The sequence below is a fragment of the Girardinichthys multiradiatus genome, chromosome 21, assembly GCF_021462225.1.
Source record: "Girardinichthys multiradiatus isolate DD_20200921_A chromosome 21, DD_fGirMul_XY1, whole genome shotgun sequence".
In the NCBI taxonomy this organism is placed as follows: Eukaryota; Metazoa; Chordata; class Actinopteri; order Cyprinodontiformes; family Goodeidae; genus Girardinichthys; species Girardinichthys multiradiatus.
The window spans coordinates 16457504-16474048 of NC_061813.1; the positions used below are offsets into that span (position 1 = coordinate 16457504).

Genomic DNA, 16545 nt, shown 5'->3' on the forward strand with positions numbered 1-16545 from the left:
GTGTTTTGATAGCAGTAGCTTCGTGCCTTCAGCTTATGTTAATGCTGTGTGCTGCTTTTAGCTCCTTGTGAGGACAGAACCGTACTCCATGTTTTTTAATAGTATTATTACATAAACAGTATTGCACTGCTTTTCCCAGTTTCTTTGCCACTGGATAATGGTTATTAAACTACAAAAATGGCCAGCCCGGTCAAAGTGGTGCGCACCTTGACCACTTGGGGGCGGGGTGCGAAGTGCCTCAGTAGCGTTTGAAGAGATGGCCACAAAACGAGTTGCTCTCAGATGCACCTTAGAACAGGCATAAAAGAGGAGCCTGTGAAGCTACAATAACAAGGAGTTCAGACCAAAGCACTGCAGTTCAACTTGATATACAGTGAGGAGAACAAGTATTTGATACTGTTGATTTTGCTTGTTTTCCCACTTGAAAGCATGTAGAAGTTTTTTTTTTTTTATCGTAGGTATTCTTCAACTGTGAGTGACGGAATCTAAAACAAAAATCAAATTAATGCAAATTATCACAAAAAAATCACATTGTGTGATTTTTATGTAATTAATTTGCATTTTATTGCATGACATAAGTATTTGATCACCTTACCACCAGTACGAATCCCGGTTCTCTAAGGCCTGCTAGTTCTTTAAGAAGCCCTCCTGTTCTCTACTCATTACCTGTATTAAATGCTCCTTTTTGAACCCGTTATCTGTATGAAAGACACCTGTCCACATACTCAAACAAACTCCAACCTCTCAACAATGACCAAGACCAGAGAGCTGTGTAAGGACATCTGGGACATAATAGTAGACCTGCACAAGGCTGGGATGGACAACAGGAAAATACCCGATGCAGCTTGATGAGAAGGCAACAACTGTTGGTGCAATTATAAAGAAATGGAAAAGTTCATGATGATGGTTAATCTCCCTCGGTCTGGGGCTCCATGCAAGATTTCACCTCGTGGAGCATCAATTATCATGAGCAAGGTGATGGATCAGCCCAGAACTACATGGCAGGACCTAGTCAATGACCTGAAGAGAGCTGGGACCACAGTCTCAAAGAAGACCATTAGTAACACACTACGCCACCATTAAAATCCAGCAGTGCACGCAAGGTCCCCCTGCTCAAGCCAGCACATGTCCAGGCCCATCTGGAGATTGCCAGTGACCATCTGGATGATCTAGAGGAGGAATGGGAGAAGGTCATGTGGTCTGTGATGTGATGAGACAAAAATATAGCTTTTCGTTTCTAAACTCCACTCTCCGTGTTTGGAGGCAGAAGAATAATGACAACAACCCCAAGAACACCATTCCTACCATGAGGCATGGAGGTGGAAACATCATTCTTTGGGGATGATTTTCTGTAAAGGGGACAGGACATAATCAAACCTAAGATACATAGCAATCACAGAACATAATCCAGAAAGCAATATGAACAGAATACAACAATCAGGATAAACCAAAACATAGCACCACCTCTAAAACAATAAACAGAAGCAGGTTTCAAAACTCAACTGTGAGAAACATAAGAGGAAAAACCTGCAACCAAAAACCAAACACCCTCAATTCATTACAGTAATTGCAAACAAAGGTTTCTGTACTAAATATTACATTTTGTTTGTCTGATGTATCAAATGCTTATGTCATGCAATAAAATGGAAATTAATTACTTAAAAATCACACAATGTGATTTTCTGGATTTTTGTTTTAAATTCTGCCACTCACAGTTGTAGAGTACCTGTGATAAAAATTAAAGACATCTACAGGCTTTGCAAGTGAGAAAACCTGCAAATCAGCAGTGTATCAAATACTTGTTCTCCCCACTGTAAACCACAACTAAATGATTTAAATGTGAAAAGGAAGAATTTAAAAGCATACGCCCCCTTTAAGGCTGTCTCCAGTGTATGCGTATGAATGATAAACCAAAACTAGGTAATATTTGCAGCTGCAGAGAGGTGACACATCAGTTACTCAAAACCAGCTAATCTGCTATATATGTAATGTGTTTCCTCAAGGGTTTGTCTCAGGTAGCCGATAGTCTGGAATCAAAGCCTGCTTCATGTGATAATCATGGCTCATATTTGTAAACTTTGAAAGAGATTTAGTGGAACAAGTGGGAAGGGAACTGATGCAAATTTTGTTTTTGCCATCAGAAATGACCGTAAAGACTTGATGCATACATGAACCCTTCTAACAGAAAGCCCAAATCTGCTGCATGGGCTGATATCGTCACAGTAAGTACACAGATCACTGCACTTTATCTTCTTCCTTTTACTTCTTTGGGAAGTTAACACTTCCTCATTCAGATTTAATCTCCAGTGTCATAGCTTGGAAAGTAAATTATTTTCCACTTTTTTTTTATATTAGGCTTAAGTTTTTCTATAGTCCAATGCCTCTTTGCAGTTTTTGTAGCTATTGTGTTTTTACCAGTTATCAAATCTGGACTCCATGAAGATCACTTTGTTTGTCTGGATGACAACATGCTGCATCCAGATCATCAGCAGTAAGACAGTAATTCCATTAAACATCTGTCTTGTTCTCTAAAACATGCCAGAACTCCTGCTTTACATCTAATAGAGAAACAACAACATTTTTATCTTTTTGGCCAAAGTCATTATACTTCTGTACATCTCAAAAAATGTGGTTATCATTGAAAAGATCAATACTTCCTGTTACTCCTTTCAGAAAGTGAAAATCATATAGTATATAGATTAATTACACATGGAGTGAAATGTTTCAAGCCTTTGTTTTGTAAATTTGTCTCAGAAAGATTTGAATATTACATAAGATGACTAAAAAAGGATATTTTAAACAGAAATGTCCAGCTAAGTGTGTTCATTTCTATGCCCTCAAGTCTAACTGCTCACGTAAAAAAAAAAGAAAACATTGGATCTTTGCTGTTGTGTGAATAATCTTATGAGTCCACCCTCAGCAGCCCCCCTAGCTAATGATATGAGGGCGATCTTTGTAACATTTTGTTTGTTATGTTGAATGTTAAAGCTGCTGACTTATGAGAAATGTGTCCTTTGGTTTTGTGATCTTCAAATGTCATTTTTGTCTTAAGTGCTGCATGTGTAAACATCTGGAGGTGCCTCATATAGGAGCTTTTATAGGGGTCAAATACTCTAAAAAAATTGTGAAAAGGCAGGTAATCACAAGGACATATAACAATTTATAACACATTAAATGTCCAACACTGCAACAGTGTCTTTACATGTCTCTGTGAAAAGAATCAATCAGGCAGCTGCAGCTAATCCAAAATGCTGCCAGAATCCTAACCAACACCAGGAAAATAGATTATATCACACCAGTGCTTCATTCACTGCACTGGCTCCCTGTTTATCAAATAATAGATTGTGAAATCCTGTTATTGGTCTATAAAGCAATAAATGGTATTGGGATGAACTACACTTCTGAGTTGCCTCTTAAGTATGAACCATAAGGATCTCTCAGGTCTACAAGATGAAAATTACTAAGACAATTATCTTCTCAGGAGTGAACGTCCCCACAAATTTACCCCAAAAGAAGTAGGAAACTACCAAAAAATCCAATTCGTCTCAGATTCTACAAGCCTTAGTTAGTATGTCAAATGTTAATGTTTGTGACTCTCGTCTGAAATCCCATGGATTAGAAACATTAGAGCAAGGTAGAAAATTTTGGTCACAGCACCGTTGCACGGCCAAATATGAAAAAAGAACAAATGCCTCATATCAACTTTTCAGCATGGTGGGGGAGTGGTGATGATTTGGGCTCGTTGTACAACCACACAGCCTTGGCACCTTGCAAAAACCTAGCAAATCATAAACTCGTCTGAAGAAACCAAAACAGCACATTTTGGTCATAATGCGCAGAACCACTGTAAAGCCAAAACTAAATGCAGCACATAAGTACAAATACCACAAGCCAACAGAACCAGGCTGTTGAATCATAGGGTGTACTTAGTTTCTCATGCACAGCTTTTCAATTCTGCATTTGTTTTTTTTTTTTTTTAAATAGTCAAAGTAAATCTGTTGTGTTCTTTCTACACTTCAGGGTGGATGTAAATAATTTCACAACCAGATCATGTCTGTTATGTTCTGATATGTAAAACTTGCAGACCGAAAGCGTGTGTACTGTCTTTTTACTAAGACTATAACTATATAATAAAATGAATTACGTGAACTGTATAACTTATTTGCTGCTTCTAGTAATATCTTCAGTTCCTGTTTCTGTGGTACAGTGAATGCATCATGAGGCATTGTACCACACTGATGATGAACAGTAATTATTCATGTTTTGTAAACATGATGTAAAAGACAATGCATGAGTTCTCTTTTCAAAGAAAATTAACTGTATTTAAAATAACATATTAGGTAAACAACATTGTTGCAAATGTTTTCTTTCTTACTAGGAAGGTTTGCCTTCCCATTTTTGAGGTCCACTGAGTTTAACATAATTTTAAATGACGCAGAACTACAGATAAGGACGTATTTATTTTGCTGAAGCTCAGAAAATATGTGTTTTTATATTTGTTGCCAGTTTACCATGTTTAAAGTAAAGAAGTTGACCACTTTCTTTGGTAACAATTTCATTTCTCTTCTGATTCAGCTTCTCTCCTATTTTTTCCTCCAACTCAGAGGTGGGGCCACTTGTAAAATAACAAGCTTTAAAGGTTTAAGCAAGTATGTCTATATTTTAAAACTCAAAATAGTGGGACACATATTTGTAAACCTTTAAGACAGATCAGCTCTCAAAAACTAAGCTAGAAGAAAGTAGTTCTTCTTTTTAATTCTTCTGTACCTTATGTGACATTTAAATGTTCATTTGTTCAAATAAAGACTTGTTTAATTTTCACGTTAATAAAATAAAATCCAAGCCTCTTGAAGTTTATCCCTTTTCAAATTCTGAGAAATCAAAAGAAGTGAATACAAATGCTGAATTTATAAGTTGTGAACAAACTTCTTTTTATATTGAAAGTTGCCTCACCAACTCTTTTACAGCAGACCTGCTGAGAAACCTGCTGAGGGGTAATTTCTACAAAATCAAGGACATTTAACCTCAACTTCAAACCTGCTGAGAGGATCACGATCTTACTTTCAGTCCTCTGAATATCTCATCTTAGCGCAAAACTCATTTCAACCCTTTTATTTAGGCATCCCTTGTAATTTCAAAGAGCCAAGAAACAATTAGGAGGTACAATCAAAAGGAAGCCTGTTTAAAAAGCAATAACTCGTTTCAGACTGCTTCTAAGCTGTTTATGCCTTGTGCTTTACAACAAAGAATGCAGGTTTGTCAGAAATCTAGTGGCTTTTGTCTGTGTGCTCTCTTCCTCCCTCTCCTGGTGCTGCAGGGTATTACAGAACTGCTGAGTTTCATGCACACCTGCATCAAATCAGCTTCAACGGTCTCAGCGCTGGAGCTTAAATGGAGCTGGCTGCAGGTCACAGGTTAACCACGGGCTACCGGTAGCCTTCTGTGCACTGCTTTATTTAGTTCCCTAGTTCTACCAGGTTTTGTTCTAACCTGGCTCTCTTTTCTTCAAGGTTCTCTTCTGAATTCCCCTTGGTTCCTTCACCTCCTTGAAGAAACAAAGCACTCTGCTCAAGCTCATCAGCTTAATAACCTCTCAGATCACAGCTCCCATTATCCCAGCAACCACCAGGCTTCTCTCTCTCTCGCTCCTGTCTACAACCTGCCTGCAGTGCCCCAAGATGTGGTCAGCAAATGCACCTGCCTTTTCTGATTACCAGTGAATGCAGCATCAAAGGATGGTTAGTTTGCCCTGCTAATAATGTTTCAAGTTACTTGTTTCTGCTTGTAGTGTAATGAACCACTGCTGTGTCTCTTTAAATTATCAGTGTCTGAGCATTCTGCCTGGTAACATGTTTACCAGGGTGAACCCAGTAATCTGTATAATGAGAGTTCATCAAACACTGCAGAAGGCAGTAGCAGGTTCTGATCCAGCTTGTGAGTTGAAGTAATTTATTTAGCCTTTTCTTTTTGAAAGTCCGATGGTGTCTGTCAGTTATGCTGCAGGGTCTAATATGTTTGTTTTGAGACGGATGCAAACATTTGCATACATGTGGTATTTTAGCTCCCATACTGACCCCAGCTAGCTGCATTCCAGCTGTGAGAGACTCACTTTACATGGATGCAGATACATGTTTTGCACCCTTGGCAAGTGAGTAGAGGTATCCCGTGTTAAAGATTTATATTAATTTTACTTGTGAGGAACTTTCTATGTTCTTTTATAAAAAGTGTTTGACTTAATGACTTGGGACTGTGGCTCACAGTATGTGGTTTATTTTAATTTATTTAGCAATTTCTGACAATATAAAGCTACATTCTAAAGGCTGGCCTGAGATGCAGTTAACAAGCCTGCCGTTATGGGCGCAGCTGGTTTGTGATTAATGTTAAGAATGGATGTAAACAAAGTAGTGAGACTCATCAAATATTCAAATAATATGTTAATCTATTATTAATAATTTGTTCAATTATTTTACATATATTTGATGTTATTGCAATGGGTCTATAATTTTCTGGTTTTGTGTTGTCTTTTCCTGGTTTAGCTATTGGTATTAATGATTAACTCCTTCCAGCTCTGCAGCAGCTCCCCCTCCTCCAAGACTTTATAATAAAGCTCTAATATGATGTCTTTAGATGTTTCACTGAAATGTTGCATCATTGTGGACCAGACCTGATCTTTACCAGGTGATGTGTTCTTTGTTTTCCTGAGTACAGAGTTCAGTTCTGCTGTTGTAAATGGTTCATTCTTTTAGTTATTTGTTCCTTCAGTGTTCTGTCGTAAATCTTTGAACTTCAGTTTTGTGGCTTCCCTCCCTTTCCTTCCCTCATCACGAATGTTACCTGACCTATGAATTTTACCAAATGTTTTAGCTAGTAATTCAGCTTTTTCTTAATATTTTATTATAGTTGTGTTATCTATTTTTAATATTGGGAATCCATATTCATCCTTAATACCATTCATTCTTTTCATTGTTTTCCATATCTTATCAATTTTTGTTTCTCTACCTACCGTACTATAAAAGTTCCTCTAATATTCTCTTCGCATTCTCGATAATTTTCCTCATCATTGGTTGTTTTCTTATATATTCAATGAAGTTTTGAAAACACTGAATTTTATTTTTTTGAGGCGCTTTAAGTGCTTTATTTATTAATTTTATTACTTTTCCACATTCACTGGTCCACCATGGTAACATTCTCTTGGATTTTCACACTGTCTTCCTCCTTTCTTCATTGAATTTTCTGCAGCTTCTATAATTGTTTTACAAACACATTCATTTATATTATTTACATCCATTGTCATGTCTATTTTCCTAGATTGTTTTCACTCAAATATCTTGTTGTTGGACCATTTGTTTGCTGAATATTGGACCATTTGTACGTTGCTGGACGCCACTATGCTGTTCAGCGTCATCGGCCATTTTGTACCCCATAGTCTGCTACTACAAATCCCAGTGGGCACCGTGGCTGAGAGGACGGAGGCGTCGCAGCTCTGATGTCACAGTGGGCTATATAACATACTCTGAGACCGCCCACCATTGCTTCTAAGTTGGATACCGGATCAGCATCTGGGGCGCAGCACTCTGGAGAAGAAATCCCACATGGACTTTCATTCATTCTCCCATTGGCCAGAAAACTAAGCGAATTAAGCTTACAAGAATAAGAAGGCTTGTAAGTTTCAACTTTACCGATTGAAGATATGGATTTAACACGTAACCAAAAAACCACGGAGGTTTCAAGGAGAAGAAATGTTCACCCTTTGTTTTTTTTTGTTCCAGTCGACTAGAGACAGTCCATATTTTTCACCTTTCTACCAAGGAAGCCAAAGGATGAGGATGGACCGCTCTCCTGAGTTACCCACGGATGCATGGAAACTACCCCCCCCCCCCCCCCCCCCCCCCCCTTCTTTTTCTACTTCTCTGCTCCAAGGAAGACTACACCAAGTAAAGTCAGTTTTTTTTTTTTTTTTTCTATTAAAATAGCTTGGGCAGGATAGAGTAGGATTTTAGGGCGATTTTAGAATCGCTACTTATAGTCTAATGTGTTCGAAGTGTATTTGCATGCCAAGTGTTATTGAATTTTGATGATTGCTGGACTGTGAAGCCGCTGAGCTTCGCAACTTGTGTTTTACTGTGTAAACACCTGAGTGCAGGTGCGCTGTAAAGCTGAGCTGCTATAATAACCTTATGGTGAAAATCAACCATTTCCTTTGTCTTAAACTTCATGGTTTATTGGTTGCCGCCAAAAGTTTTATAACTCTTTGTGTACGCTGAGCTTGCAGCGTTGGGGGAAGTTTTACGACCCTTGACGCCTGGTGGTGGAAGTTGCACTCAAAGCTTTGCTTAGCATAATATTCTTCTTGTATTTTTGCCATAGCTGCCATTACTGCTTGTTTGATTTCATACACACGCAATGCTGTTTTTATTTTGCTTAGTTAGATATTTTACCCCTTTTGTGTAGAACTTTGCATGTTTGATTAGGTGAAGATTATTGAATCGGAAGAGCGAGTTGTATCAGGGCTTTTGATTTAATAAATATTCACGTAGATAAAGAGAAAGTGTTTGTTTATTTTGTGCAAGAGTGATTTGTCAGTCAAAATAAGGTTAAAGTTCCCCATGTTTTGGCAGAAACAGTTGATTAAACGGTGACATCTAGTAATAGTTATCAACTATTACTGACAATTTAATAATTGTAATTATCAAGGGCTTTGAGACACCATTACAACACCAGAGGACATCTCTGGTTTTGATTCATAAATGAGGATTTTTGGTTAAGAAATACATTTTTTCAAATTATGATTTGAAATTATAATTCTTGATAAATATTAATTAATCAATAATCATAATCCCAACAATTGGCGTCCTGCGGACAGACATCACTATTGCACAGAGTGAACAATTGTGATATCCTTGTGAGATTTGGTGAAATTTTGGAGGAGTGCATGTGATCTAGAGGATATCTTGAGTAGAATTTGCTCAGTTTTACCGCAGAGGAGTAAAATAAACTTTGAGAGATGTTTTTGTGGATGCAAGGTGGAAGTTGGGATAGCTTGTGGTGTGAAACTTAAAGTTAAATTCCAGCTGGCCAGCCCTGCTATGCGTGAAACATTAGGTGTAGCAAAACCAGCTCTGATAAGCATAGCAATTAAATTCCTGTAAAGGCAAGTGGCATCAGATCTACCTCCAGCGTCTGTTAGGGGCAATCAGCTGTTACCACAGCAACCAGATTCCTGCTACAGGTTTCTGATCTGCCTCCGGTGTCTGTTGGGTGTAATTACAGCTGTGACCAACATTCTCCCAGTCAGGTAGAGAGCAACATCAACATCTGGTGGCCATTGAGTAAAGTTGCAGTTGCAGCCAGATTTTTTTGCCCCATTGCAGACCTGCACTCGGTGCCATCTGGTGGCCACTAGTGAGAATTGCAGTTCCAACCAAGGAAATTTCCTACTTTGATTCAATCATTTAGTTCATTTAACACAAGCAGATAATTCCATCACCTATAGTCAAAGGGCATAACTTGAGCTGAAAGTTGAAGTTATTGATCATTCATTACCACTTTTGCTATAAAATGTAAGCGTTTTTGCTGGGTTTTATTGTGTGAAGCATGTTGGTCTGACTCATAAACTTAATTGTCTAACTTTGTTGGCCCAGCTAGAAGGTAAGTGATCCATAGTGAGCACCACTAACATTCATTTGAAGCTAGAAATAGTGCTTGAATGTTTTAGTTTGCTTATTTATTTATTTATTATTTTTTTTTTTTTAAAGAGAAAAATATTTTTGTTTTGTGTGCTGCATCATTTCCAGTAAAGCCTAGGGTAAGACACAGTTTGAATGGCCAAACCTGTGCACCCATTTTAAGTACATCATACACCACTGAACAGCTTGGTCTGTATGTGTTGCTGCTAATTAACTTTAGCAGGTTAATTTAAATGGGTTACTGCTAATTTATTTTAGTGGTGGTTCATAGCTAAACAGTTTTGTTTGTTTGCATTGTCAGTCTATTGCCATTGTGCATTTTGGGCCAAAGATGGAGAAAACATCCCAGACTGCAGCTGGAGATGTGGGTATGTTGGAGGACCCCATAGGAACACAGGCACAAGAGGCGATTGGGTCAGTGATTCTGTTGTCCCCAGAGGAGCGTAAAGGTCTCAATCATTATAGCATTGAGCAATGTGAAGCAAGGATTCAGGAGTTGCTCTAAGTCATTAAGAACCCACCAAAAGACAGACGGGTCGCAGATGGGTTAGGACAGCTCACTCTGTTGTATCAGCGAAGGTTAATGTTGGAAATTGACCAGTGTGTTAAACTGCAGTTTGATACTTTGCACACGGTGGATGTCCTTAGAGGTGAACTAACAGAAGTTGAAAATAGGTTGGAGACAGTTGAGTGCAGCCAGGCCATTCCCCACTCCTTGGAAGATAGGGGAGTGGCCTTGGCTGCACTCTCCTTGGCTCCTGTCGCCTTTGCTCACCTCCAACAAGGCGACAGGAGAGCCGTCCCTGGGATTCAGGTGGTTCATACCGCCCTCAACCGCTGCCCAGGACCCGAGTCCGGGGAGCACAGGGCCCACTGTTGTACCTTGAGCAGCCTCTACTGCCTCCTCCGAGGATGAGGTGTGATGCACTGATACCCTGAGTGCAGCCGGTCAGCAGGACCGGGGGGTTGGCAATGAACGGCAACCAAAGTCTTGTAAACCGGATAACCCCAGGTCCAGCAAACGCCCTGACCATCAAGTGAGGCCTAAAGGTAAGACTGATGGAAAAGGGTGGAACCGACACGCCGAAGGGATTATGGGGAAAGAGATGGAGGAGGCCTTACACAAGATGGTGACAGAAGAGGTGCGTCAGGCCACCACACCACCACAACCTTTGAAACAGGAAACCGACCCTCCAGGTAAACCAGATCTGAAATCCCCGTCAGCATGACTAGGCGTAGACTCCATCTCCACGGCAACCACAGTCTATCTGGTCGGGTGGGGAGGCAAACCTGAGAAGCCTCAATAACCCCTTGGGACCTCGTCAGGAGAAACACCCCGGACCCCCTTCCTAAAATTCTTGGGCGAACTAACCCACAACACACACGCCAGTCGCCTATACTGTCCGACCACTATAGGGGGGTGCGTCGAGTCAAACGCACTCCTGGATACAGGATCAGAAATTAGCCTGATGTGCTCAACCCTGTTTGAGGAGGTTAGTAGAGCCATGCTCACTCTTGGTAAACCATTTCAAGTTGAGGGTTGTGATGTAAGCATCACCAGCTACAATCAAGACCGCTCATATATAACCAGTCGGGTGTGGTTGGATGTTTCATTCCAAGACATGACTTTGGTCCACCCCATTTACATATGCACATTGGACACAGAGCTTCCCCTTGTCGGCCAGGACCTGCTGGACAGGTTGGCCCCGCTCATTGACTGCCACCATGACCACCTCTGGGTCCAGGTGGAAATGCCAAAACCACTGGGTGCAAGCTGCAAACCATCCTTTGTGACCAACCAGGTTGCCAGCTTATAGGAGCCCAAAGAACCTCTCAGGCCCTCGTCAGAGCCGGTCATGGGCACCTCTGGGACACAGCTGCACACAGCCATCCAGAAAACTCCCCCCAGATGCAGTCATGCATCATTTCATTGCTCTGTAATGAACCCAGGTATGAAAACTTACAACCCCAAAGTGGTGGAAGGTGTACACCTGGAAACCATGTTCACACCAGAAGTGCTTCTAACAGTCTGGCTGGGAAAAACCATAATCAGTAGAGAGCTGTATGACCGCTTTTGCCAAGAGGATCCCCTTTTAACTGAGGCACAACACAGCCACACATTCTTCTTAGCAGACGGGCTCCGCCCTCTCCTTAAGACAGCCAGAGTGTGCACCTCCAGTGTGCTCCAGATTTGCATAAAACAGTTCTCCCATGCTTTCAGCGTGGTTACAACAGACCAAAGGGGGGTCAGATTAGCCTACGCCCATTACTCTCCTGTAGGGGGCCATAGGAGCTGCAAAGCCACACTCCACACCCTCCAACAGATGGCGTACTGGCCTCTGTCTCAGGACACTCAGGTCTACATCCAAGGATGCTTAATCTGCTGCCAATTTCAGTCATCCCAGCCAATCAGTCGACCTCCACTTCAGCGAAGAGGGTTTACATTACCTTGGTTCCACCTTCAGACCAACTGGGTCAAACCAGCTCCAAAATTAGCAGGAGATGACAAATTCCTCCTAACTGTGACATGCGGCTTCATTAAGTGGGTTGGATGCTTGTCAGAAAGGATTGAAACCCTCATCCCAGCTGCTGCTCTTTTGCTGAACCAGATGAAGTTCTACATCAAACTTTCCTCCCCAAGAACAGAGCTTGTCTCATGTCCGGGAAAGGAGAGACCAGTGCGTAGGACTAGTTTAAATAGTGTGAGTTCATGAAACATGCACCTAACATGCACTAATTACTAGCAACTTTCTTCTACAGAAATAGTTAAAAATATAACTACCTTCTAGGACACAGTGTTGAACTGTAAGTTGGCACAATATTTTTCCATTAACACTCTGCATACACAACAGACCCTCACAGAAGTGATTAAGAATGATGTAATGGACACACACGTTGCCAGAGATTTCATGCAAAATCTTAAGAGAGATTGGTTCATCTGTAGACAGTCCCACCGAGGCACAGATACCTACTGGCCTAGTTCTGCTGAACGTAGTAGAGAAAATCCTAAGTCCACCAAAGCAGACACCTTGCAACCTCCACAAACACTCCTGGCTTATAGCCTAAGTACTGCAATTCAAGAGTTTTTCTTTTTGCATCTAGATAGTTTAGAGACAGGAGTTATGCTAAACACCATCATCATTTGGAAGAACTAATGTGTTTAAGCCTAAACCTGTTTTAAACGTTGGTTTTGTTAAGATAACACACCGCATACAGGTAGGTCAAGCGTTTACAAGTCAGGATCGATTCCCTCACATTCATTTCCCCACGGTTCATAGCACCACCTTTGCCAATGACACAGGCAGGTTCCTGTGCCTAACGGAAGTTGGACGAATAAGCTATGAACCATGATTTTGTTTTTTTTATATCTATACATATATATGTACTGTATCTTTTTTTATTATTATTGTTGTTTAACTTTGTCTTGGGGTTACCAAAGCTGATGACCAAAAGAATGTAATGATGATGTGAATGTATTGTCTTGTATTTTCTCATTGAACAACATAGAAAGTTTAGCCCTGCCCAGGTCAGCCGGGGCCTATCATAGGCTTTTGAGGAACACAGCGACAGTTTGTTTTGCTTCGCCACGGATCTCTGATTGTTCAGCTAAGTACAGAATGGTCCCAGTAGCTTCAAAGACTGCGATTCATCTCACCCTTTGAACCTAGGGGGAAATGTAGTAATACTTATCAACTATTACAGATAATTTAATAATTGTAATTATCAAGGGCTTTGAGCCACAATTACAACAGCAGAGGACATCTCTGGTTTCTATTCATAAATGAGGATTTTTGGTTAAGAAATTAATTTTCTCAAATTATGATTTTAAATTATAATTCTTGATAAATATTAATCAATAATCATAATCCTGACATAACATATATTTGTTCCAGTCTGCTTTATTACAATTCCATTTATTTATTTTTATATTCTTCATATTTAATGTTAATCTTGTTCTGATTTTAATGGGTTAATCTCTGTAGCGGCCACTTGGATTAATACAGTCAGATGCAGGGAGTTCCAAGCGGGTGTAATTTAATATTTCTCTGGTTGCCATAAACACCGTGAAAACTATTGCATAAACAGAAAAGATACAAGATTGTTGATCATGTTCGATACAGTACAAATCATTTAAAGGGATTAATCACGATGAAATAAAAATAAAGTGTTTTTGAAGCTTTTTGCAACAAGTGTGAAACACAAAATGTACTGTTTTCTTTAACTTTGTAGCATTTACAGTTTTCCTTGTATGGACTAATAAAACAAATATTCTCTCTTTTCTTGAATAAATACATCACCCTTCTAATAACAACACACAACATGCATATTTATACATCATTCTGCTTTCCAAGGGCACTAGTTTTAAGATTTCCTCTGGTTCTCTCAGGATCTGCCGCCTTGTGCTTGTAACACGGACAGGAAGTGCAGCATTACATAAAAACCACGAAGAAGAAAAATTGCGCACTTAGAAATAAAACCATAACAGGCCATAAGGTGTCACTGTAGGACAAACCAAAAGCAGGAGGATGTTAACCATTTAGTAGCCATTTACAATCTCTACCTATAGTTGTGTTTTTATCAATATCTCACTCACATACACAAGCTAATAAATTTGATACCAACGTTAAATCAATTGCTGATTCTGCTCCTGTTCTGACATTAATTCTTGTTCCCCTTCCATCATTAAAACATACAATGTTTTTGTTTTTATCACTTCTTCTGTAACTTTTCTGATTTTATCATTACACTTTCCCCAAATTGTGCTATTAGCATTAAAGTCCCCACACCACATTAATTTCCCCTCCAGTTATTCCAACAACTCCTCCACCAATTCCAACTTGACCAGTTGTTGTTCCACACTTGAACAAGTTTGTTGATGGGATACCATGGAAAGAGGTCTGGCTTCTACCAAATATCTGATTACAAACAAAATTAAACAAATTTCCTATAAACCTATACATCAAATCTTTTCAACCAAGATGTATGTTAAAACTAGATTCAAGAAATAAATTGATATTAACTGTGGCTTTTGTGATGTATCTCCTGAAACAGTTATGTACCTGTTTTAGTATTGGTTTGGCCTCCATGCAAACTGTATGCAAAAAATTATTCAGACTACCTCCATGAATCTTCTATCGTTACACTCAAAATATCACATTTATTGTAGAAAATTCTTTGGAAGAAAACTGCAATTAATATATTATTAGATCCCTGAGCCCCCTAGATTTCTTTTTATTTTCAGCTGTTATTTGAACTTCCAATGTTACTCTCAAAATATCACATTGTAGCAAATTCTTTGGAAGAAAACCTTGCTTTACAGCTTTTAAAAATGAGGCTAAGCAATATATTTAGACAAAGACTGATAAAAATGGCACCTAAAACCATGGAGATTTATACTTCATTTAATATATTATTAGATCCCTGAGCCCCCTAGCATTTCTTTTTATTTTCAGCTGTTATTTGAACTGCTGATTATTTCTGTTGCTATTATTGTGTTCTCTTTGAATGCTGACACTGAACTATGAATGGTTATGAATAAAGTTTTGAAAAAAAAAAAACAGGTTTGTGGGCTATTTAGTTGTCTTGGGATTGTTTTGCACTAACAATCTATTTGAGCATCTTGCTTTGGAATCAGCAAAAAGAGAGGAGTATTGGAACAGATAGAAAAATGTTTATCATAACTTCGATAAAATTGCTGTTGTCGCTCACCAGCTTCATCTGTTCCCTATGAATGGGTATTTTCTAAAGCAAGTGAAATCATTCACCAGTCACAGCGAGGGAAATGCCTTTGTCGTGTCACAGTTTTCTACTCGGTCTACAGAAGACAAAAGGAGACGGAAACAGTCAGGGTCCATATTGTCAAAGATTTAAACTATTTCATTGTAGCTCTGGCTACTAAGTGGTCCTGTCCTGCTCAATGATCAACTTTCACGCCACTCAAGTTATTTCTAGCTTTATGTTTTCGTTTTAGGATTGGATTGTATGTAGGTCCAGCTGTCTTTGAATAAAGTCTGACCAGCTTCCCTGTCCCTGCTAAGGGAAGCATCCCCACAGCATGATAATGCCACCACCACATAGTAGGGATGGTGAGTTTAGCTGATGTGCAGTGTTAGTTTGCATGACATGTAGGATTTTCATGCAGTCCAAAAAGGTTTTTTTTTTTTTTTATCTCACCTGATCTGAGCAACCTTTTACATATATTTGCTTCATTTCTTGTGGCATGTCTTTAAGCTGTTTCTTTCTTTGTAGCCGCTCTTCTATAAAGACCAGGGCCCGTATTCACAAAGAATCCAAAGACTAAAAGTAGCTCCTAGTGACGTTATTCTAAGAAAAATCTTAGAATTTCTTGAATTCTAAGATATTTCTTAGAATTTTCCCTCAGTAAGATAAAAGTTATTGATGAAGCATCTTAGGCCTCAAGAGATCTCCTAACGTAAGGAAATGTTAAGAGTAGTGAGGAGGACTTTTAGTGAGTCGAAACGTATCTTAAGCAGTAAAAATGGCGGAAAGACAGAGAATGAACAACAGTGAAATAATAAAATGCTAACAGCTCAATCTCGTAAGCATCCCCCCATGTGACGGTTGAGTAAATGTACACAAACTTCTGAAATAATCATACAATTATTAATAACGAGATAAGATTTACCTTATCGTCCTCCAGAGGGAAATTCAACCGTTTCAGCAGCAGGGCAGATTAAAGGTGAACCTCTAATAAGGTAATAGGAAGGATCAATACATAATAGATAAAAATTAATAACAAATGTAAAGTGAAGAAAATTGCAAACAATATAGGACAGGAGAATTTAAATATTATTTACACACTATGAAATGCTTTCAAATAGAAACCTTTGAAAATTGG

The 16545-nt window shown here is 39.2% G+C and overlaps 1 long non-coding RNA gene across 1 annotated transcript in view; it reads left to right on the forward strand.

Moving 5' to 3' along the window:
• Nucleotides 1-5432: 5432 nt before the first annotated feature.
• LOC124857625 overlaps nt 5433-16545 on the forward strand; it is a 28900-nt gene continuing 17787 nt past the window's right edge. The window contains exon 1 of the long non-coding RNA XR_007035639.1: nt 5433-5738. This is a non-coding gene — a long non-coding RNA (uncharacterized LOC124857625). The remainder of the gene's footprint in view (nt 5739-16545) is intronic.